The following is a 7,586-nucleotide window of genomic DNA, read 5'->3' as shown; positions in this document are numbered from 1 at the left end:
ACACGGCCAAGTGGTATTTAGTTAACTCTCGCATATGTCGATGTGAAATGGCTTATCTTTGCCCTCATTCAAGTTTGTTATGAATATATACCAAATTCGTTACTGATACTTTTTGCATGTGTCAGGTAACCAGCAGTTGGGAAGTTGGATTCTGAGATGATTATGGCTTTCAATGGTTTAGTTTTCGATAAAAATGCTCTGAAAAAAATCAGTTTGGACAAGGAAAAATTCATTTCAAATAACTTTTTTTCTTGAAAGTGCCCAACTTGAATTTTTGACGATAAACTTTAAATTTTTAGAATAGATTTTTTTTTTCAGTGTAGGAGTCGATGAAGAATTTTTTCAACATTTTTATTCAAAAATATAACTAATTTTGTGAAAATCACTCCAACAACATTTTTTGTAGGATTTTTAGACTATAGCCATTTGAAAAAAAATTGGAAAAAATTGTCACTTTTCAAAAGACAGTCTAGATCATTTTTGGAAAAACAAGGTATGCAAAGTGGCTTTTTGTGACAAAGTCTTCATGTACAGAAATTTTCATTAAAATCTGAGAGGGTGCTGCCAACTTTGAATACGATTTAGCGTGACATTCGTCGTTTATAAATTACTCATTACCGTGTATATCACTAAATCCGAATCATTAGTCCAAGTGCCATCACGACATTCTGGTTATATCCCAGACATTATCCACCCATATTTTTGCGCATGCAAGTAAAACAAAGCTACGACTTATTCAACGGTAACAGATATTTCGCCCAGATAAGCTCAGAATTGTGATATGCTCTTTTAGGAAGGACGACCACGTCTACATGCCCGCTCACAAAGTTGAAATCGATAGTGTAGTGACTAGATTCGAGTTTGTCATGCGTGGATCTACTGAAGCACGGGGTTGTTTCAAACACTTCTTACTCCAGTGAGCAAATATTTTGAATGGCCATTGCACTGGACGGGGCAAAATGGTGTGTCCTCTCAAAATTCGTGTCAGGTAACCTTTGGCAGGAGAGTCCACTTAACCATCCCGCGTACAATAAGCGTCCGACTAATGTAAAGCAATCCCTTAAAAAATGCTCTTGGTGTTCTTTTACAGAAATACTGAAAAGAGCAACATCACTCACGATTACAAATCATGTTGCTCACTTGACTTAGACTTAGCGCTGATATGGTCGTCAGTCGTTCCGAACCCATTCGTGGTAGTGATTTAAGAACTTCCAAACCTGTTCCAAAAGTCAACATTGCTGCGCTCTCTCTCTCTTACTAGTACTGTCGACGGCACTCCAGCCGAACCTGATCCGCCTGATTATCGAGGTTGACTACCAGAACATCGGTGGCCTGAGTTCATCAGCGGACAGATACGGACTGCTGTTCTGACGTCATCCTCTTGACCGAAGCTTGGTTTGGCAACCGTACTCTATGTCTCGTGTATTTCCCACCTGACAGATCGATCAATGTACTGTACATCTTTCCACCATATCCTTCGTGACCTCGACTGCCGCCCCGAATGATGTTATTCGATATCGTTATTCTGAACGACTTCAACCTGGTTTGACATAGTGTCCAGCAAGCAATGGATTTCTACGACTGGCTACTGTCCAATCTGCGATTATCGTTAACGCCAGTACTATTTTAGATAAAGCTACAGTAATGCCACGGACTTCAGCGAGTTTTCCAAGAGTACCACAGGATTCGACTTTCACTGAACTAAAAAGCGATTAAAAATAAGTTTTGTCTATCCTTAAATGTAACTAAGCCACCGTTGGGGCCAAAGCGTCCGTTAGTGTTGCTACAACAAATAAACAAATACGTTAATCAGAATAAAGACAATTTTCCGCCCGAGAGACGGTTTACACAATAAACTTTGTACATGAAGTCGAGGTTTATATGGCATTCACAAGCTTTTAACCGGGCACATTTTGATGTGTTATAACTAAAACTAGCGCAGATTTTGTGCAAGCATTAAGTTGGTGTTAGTTACTGACGAGGAGAATCCGAAATACTAAAAAACCATTTCAGTGCCAATTTGGTAATGGTTTGGACTTATCTAACTGGCATTAAGTTGGCTTTGATTACTGAAGAAGAGAATCCGAAACACTAAAAACCATACTTTAATTAAAAACCATATTTTTATAATTTTATCACAACTTTGTATAGAGAGGTACCACTGTTCGGTTGTTCATTCATCGCACTGCGTCTTCTCAGCAGACACTGACGTGGGAATAACGTTTTCATTACAGTAGGTTGTGGTGTTTAAATATTGCGGGTAGTGCTGTGTATTCATATGTCTGGTTGTTACTGATGATACTTGCGATCCATCCTTCACAGTGGCAGATCCAGGGGCGGGTCCTGGGAGTCCGGACTCCTCCCGAAATTTTTTAACTTGTTGAGAAATTTTAAAATAGCTTCTATTTTGATTCGTTCTGAACTCACAATCATTCCAAACCCCATTCGACCACCAAAAATGATTTTGATTAAATGAGGTTTTTACCTATTACTTATTGTACAATGAACATTTTAAAATCGAAATTTCGGACCCCCTCCAAGATTTTTTTCTGGATCCGCCCCTGATCCTTCAGCATGCAAATGAGCTCGATCGAGCAATGCTGTTATTTAAACAGTCGATGATGACGTCATTCGAAGAAGTGTAGTGCGCTGAGTACCTAAATCTGTCGTCCCTGGTTGGGATGCGCAACCTTCTGTATGGAAATATTTGGTGTATTTTTTCATTGCCGTTATATCAACAATATATAATCTATCAGAATCATTTCTTAGAAGAATTTCTGAGAGGGCGAACACGAAATTATTGCGACACCGAAAATGTCATGCCAATTTTCTTATAATGTTTAAAATCAAACCAAAATTTTAGGGTACATATATTTACTTCAAAAATCAAATGGGTACATATATTTACTTCAAAAATCGATGGAGCCTTGAGTGTAAAATTGAACGCATTTTCGCTTGATGCCCTCCATCAAGGTCTTTACAATGTCATCCGGTACCAGTTTCTCAGTTTTTTTCCATTTTCTTAACACGTCGTCTTTGACTGTCTTCTTGCTCTTTTGAAGTTCCCGCTTCATCATTGCCCAGTACTGCTCCACCGGGCGCAGCTCCGGACAGTTTGGCGGATTCATGTCCTTTGGAACAAAATGGACAGAATTGACCTCATGCCACTCCAGGACACTTTTAGAATAGTGGCATGATGCCAAATCTGGCCAAAATAGCGGAGCTTCGTCGTGCTGCTGCAAAAACGGCAAAAGGCGCTTCTCGAGGTACTCAGATTAGTAGATCTCGCCATTTACTGTGCCCTTTGTCACGAAAGGCTCACTCCTCAGTCCGCAAGAGCAGATGGCCTGCCAAATGAGATATTTGGAGGCGAACTTCGACATTTTCTTCTTCTTAAATTTGTCGTCCACATAGAACTTGCTCTTGCCGGTGAAAAACTCCAACCCCGGAATTTGCTTAAAATCGGCTTTTATATACGTTTCGTCGTCCATCACACAGCAGCCATATTTTGTCAGCATCTTCTCGTAGAGCTTCCGTGCCCGAGTTTTAGCCGTCGACTGTTGCCGCTCATCGCGGTTTGGGTCTTTTTGTTCTCCGGTCCCGGTTTTCTTCCAGCTCATTTGCCGTGGTCCAACGTCAACCGCTCCTGGAACCGCTTCAACACTCTGGAGACGGTTGAATGGTGAATGTTCAACATTTTTCCCAACTGCCGGTGCGACAGGTCAGGAAATTCCAGGTGTTTGGAAAGAATTTGTTCTCTCGACTCGCGTTGGTTCACCTCCATTTTCGTTGAATCGAAAAACACGACTTCGAGTTTGACAGTTGTAGTTGCAATATAAGCGTTCCAAATTAAGCCACCTTTCGTTACATTTCATTTTTCTTGATTTTGCATAGGGTGCCACCAAATTCAAAACAGTACATACATGAACAGCAATTTGGCAATCATGGAGAGCGACCTAAGTTCCTGCTGCTGATGGTTGCAACATTTAGTGCCTCGTTGAAAATGACCTGAGTGAAAGTTCGAGGCATATCCAAATTTAAACGTGACAATCACTATCGAGAAAGTGCTAAGTTTTGAGAGTTTTAGTGCTCTGATTTCTATTAAAAAAATTTCAACATTTTCTCATCAATGTTTTTGTCAATGAAATTCGTTTCGATCTCGTAGGTGACATCCATCTCGGTAACCACGCTATCGACCTCTACGTTACGAGCTGGGACGTAGACAGGATTATTCGTCGCAAAGCGACAATCGATAGAAACAATAACGTGCGAGCCTGGACTGTATCTGCAGTTTGAGCTAGTGATTTTTATAAGCAAGGTTGATTTTAAAGGTAGTGGTGACAGCTGCGAGGTAAATGCAAGTGTGTGAACTGTCGGTCCGTTTTCTTTTACTAAGGTGTAGGAACGCCACGCGCTGTGTTCAATATCAGTCAGCTCAGTTATGGAATAACCTTTGCAATTTGTATGGTTCGAGTAATCCATTACAATTATGCTAAGCTTCCTCGAACAACTTTGAAAAAAAACTTCAACTTCCCACTTACCATATTCCAATACATTGGAATCAACCAGATTAATGATATTTAACCTTCCGGAGGTCGCGTAAATGGCTCACCGAACTAGCAGTCGGTAGTGCGTAAAGACGATTTAGCTTAATTTTCAGTGTGACGTGCACTCAGTGCCCTAGAGCGAGTGCCGGAAGGTTTAGCATTACCCTAAGTAATGAAATTGTTTCTGTATGAAAAGTATTCGAGTGTACTAAAAATAAATTAAACGAATATTTTCAAAATTTAAGTACTTTTTGAATCACCCTAGGTAATTTGTCATTTGTCATTTTAATGAAAATTGATTTCACTCCAGAGATTATATGATCAACTACTATTAGGTTTTGTCCGAAAGGGATCCACTGTGCGAGGGACTGTGACTAACCAGTTCTAATTCCAATGTGGGTTCCCAGCTGACAGTGTTCCACCTCGAAAATAAATCTAAAAAAACGCTCGATTCAAACCCACCGTTCCATGCCACGATGTTTTCGGTGTATCGTTATCCTGCTGTAAATGGTAATTCGTCTGATTCGTTCGACCATGTGTAATATGCAAATACTGAACACTACCAGAGAGTCGCTTAGTTTCTCTGAACCCGTAGATACTCTGGCCCAAACTGTGCTAGACGTGCTTACAGTTCTGTATACCTAGCTACGGGACTAGTGGACATTCGTGCACACGGTGAGAATGCCTACGACCACCATACGGACGGTATCTACTAGGTAATGCTTCGTAGAATATTCTGACTGTGCTGTATGATTCATTTCTCTCGCCATGTCAGTCTAAAGCGGCTGACTTCACTCGTGCTCGGATCGACCGACGACGGGCGACGCCGCCACCGATAATAACAACAACGACTACGACGTTGGTGTAAGCGTTTCAAATAGAGCGTACCATAGGGGAGTTCTCAGTTTACCAAACGGTCTCGACTGGTGCGGTTCAGAGCTGTTGTTTGATACATGCGGTGCAATTTCTGTCGTCCCAAAAGGACTAAAATATTTGAGATTACGGCTAGTTTATTATTTTTTTTTTAGAAAAAACGCGCGCGTGTTATTATTTTCACTTTTGGATCGTCCCAAGAGAAGTGTTCTAGAACTTGACTGCGGAGCAGGTTTCGGCCGAATTATTACCAATTGGTTAGTTTGTGTTTTATTTTGCAATATCATCGTTTAAATAAAACAACTTTTTGGAGTAAAAGATGTCAGGTCGCGTATTATGACAAAAACTAACGATTTCTGCATTAATCATTTAAATGCTCCACACCGAGGATGTGTTCTGTGTGTACAAATGGCTCAAAGTGGCTTTTTACAGCGATTTATTGTGTCACGAAAGAGCAACAGCATCACGTATCCTAGTGTGGTCAGGCAGTGCGGTTTGATGGTGCATCGTAACCCTATTGAGCCCTTTCGGGGAAAACATCTCACTCGATTCACAGTCGGCACAGTGCGGCTATTGCCGATGGGCTATCGGGCCTAGATACATATTACCGGTGCGGTGGTGCATTGTGTGTACCTACAGAAGTGAGCAATACAAGCGGAAAGGCGACCTCGAAGCCGTATTGTTCCCAGCAGTCGTGTGATTGTGTGTACAGAGTGTGTGTGTGTGTCGGGAATTACCTATTACTGGCGATTCATCGTCGAGTGCTCAGAACTTTGATGGAAGAGTTATATTCTGAGTCGGTTTATTGACATGCTAAATCTAACCGGTCAAATCAATCACGTGCAATTATTGATCGGCGAACTTCGGTGCTTCGCGATCGTCGGTGGTTATCGCACTAATTAGCGCTACGCAAGGTTGATGTGCAGCTATCGGAAAATTAGCCAAAAAATTGTTGTGGACCATGTTTGATTTTAAATATTTACACACTGTTAAACAATATGTGACCTTGAAATGATTCAGCGAACAAGCTAGAACGAAAATTCGCACTGACGTAAATTATTGACAAGTTTACTACTTACATGAGAAGGATTTTTTTTTTCGTTTTCTTCAAGACATGAATTCACGATTGCGGACCTTCAATCGTAGAAATTTAACTATTTTTTTTAAATCGTCAATAACGATATTTCAGTTTCAGATAAAGTTTAGAAGATTCTTCCAAATGATGGTCATATTTTATTGGCCATACTGCTAGTCGGTCGGATCACTTTCCGGTTACTTCTTTTTTTTATTATCCTGCCGTCCCTAATTAATATTACTGCAATCTTCTTTATTCCAATATTCCTTAGGGGAGCCCTGGTAAGTTGGCGGTGACCCTTTTCTCCTCTCATTCGTCGCGTACTTCAAGTAATGTAAAATACATTCTACAATGTGTTCACATTGCATTGCATTTTGTTGGAGAACTTGTGGACATTATTGTGTTTTCGAACGCAAATAGAAAAAAAAAATCGTTTTATCAGAATTGAATTTACGTATTAAGCTGTGTTACAAATCTGGTCTCACTAGTATTAACCTTCTTTAGGAGTTTTTGTAACGAATAAGGTGTTAGCGGGTCATATTGACCCCGATTTCGAACTGAGTTTCAAGACATATTTTCAACCAAATCTATATGAAGTGGTACTTTAATGGTTTGTTACAGTGTAAATTATCAGTTTCTGGTAAATATTACGGTTTTGCACCTTATTGGTCAGTGGGAATCGGTGCCGAATGGGGTCATGTTTAGCCGATTCCGGCGGTATACTATTGTACCCCCGGAATCGGCATCGGAATCATAATCCGGGACATCCAAGATCAGTCGTATCATGTACAAATTTAATATATACATTCTCATTTTTGTTTTGTTTGTGTTTATTATTAGTATTCTGCCAATAAACCTGTGATTTATGATGACGCTTCTGCATACATCTATGGATGCCAAACATGGCCCCATTCGTCACCGATTCCCACTGACCAACCAGGTGAAAAACGGTAATATTTACCAGAAACTGAAAATTTGAACTCTAACAAACAATTTAAGTATATATAGTTCATATAGATTTGGTTGAAAATGTGTCTTAAAATTGAGCTCAACATCGGGGTCAATATGACCCACTAACTACTTATTCGTAA

General features: G+C 40.3%; 1 protein-coding gene across 6 annotated transcripts in view; it reads left to right on the top strand.

Moving 5' to 3' along the window:
• Positions 1 to 5,448: 5,448 nt before the first annotated feature.
• Positions 5,449 to 7,586, top strand: part of LOC131684933 (G-box-binding factor-like) — a 47,061-nt gene continuing 44,923 nt past the window's right edge. For 4 of the 6 annotated variants that reach the window (XM_058968215.1, XM_058968214.1, XM_058968213.1 and 1 more), the window contains exon 1: positions 5,449 to 5,677. The gene's annotated coding sequence lies outside the window, so the exon portion shown is untranslated. Of the gene's footprint in view, positions 5,678 to 5,910; positions 6,062 to 7,586 lie in introns of those variants that run through there. The other 2 variants (XM_058968212.1, XM_058968216.1) reach the window with 2 other exon arrangements.

The sequence above is a fragment of the Topomyia yanbarensis genome, chromosome 2 (assembly GCF_030247195.1).
Source record: "Topomyia yanbarensis strain Yona2022 chromosome 2, ASM3024719v1, whole genome shotgun sequence".
NCBI lineage: Eukaryota > Metazoa > Arthropoda > Insecta > Diptera > Culicidae > Topomyia > Topomyia yanbarensis.
The sequence above is the reverse complement of the archived record's forward strand: the minus strand, read 5'-3'. Positions and strand labels throughout refer to the sequence as shown.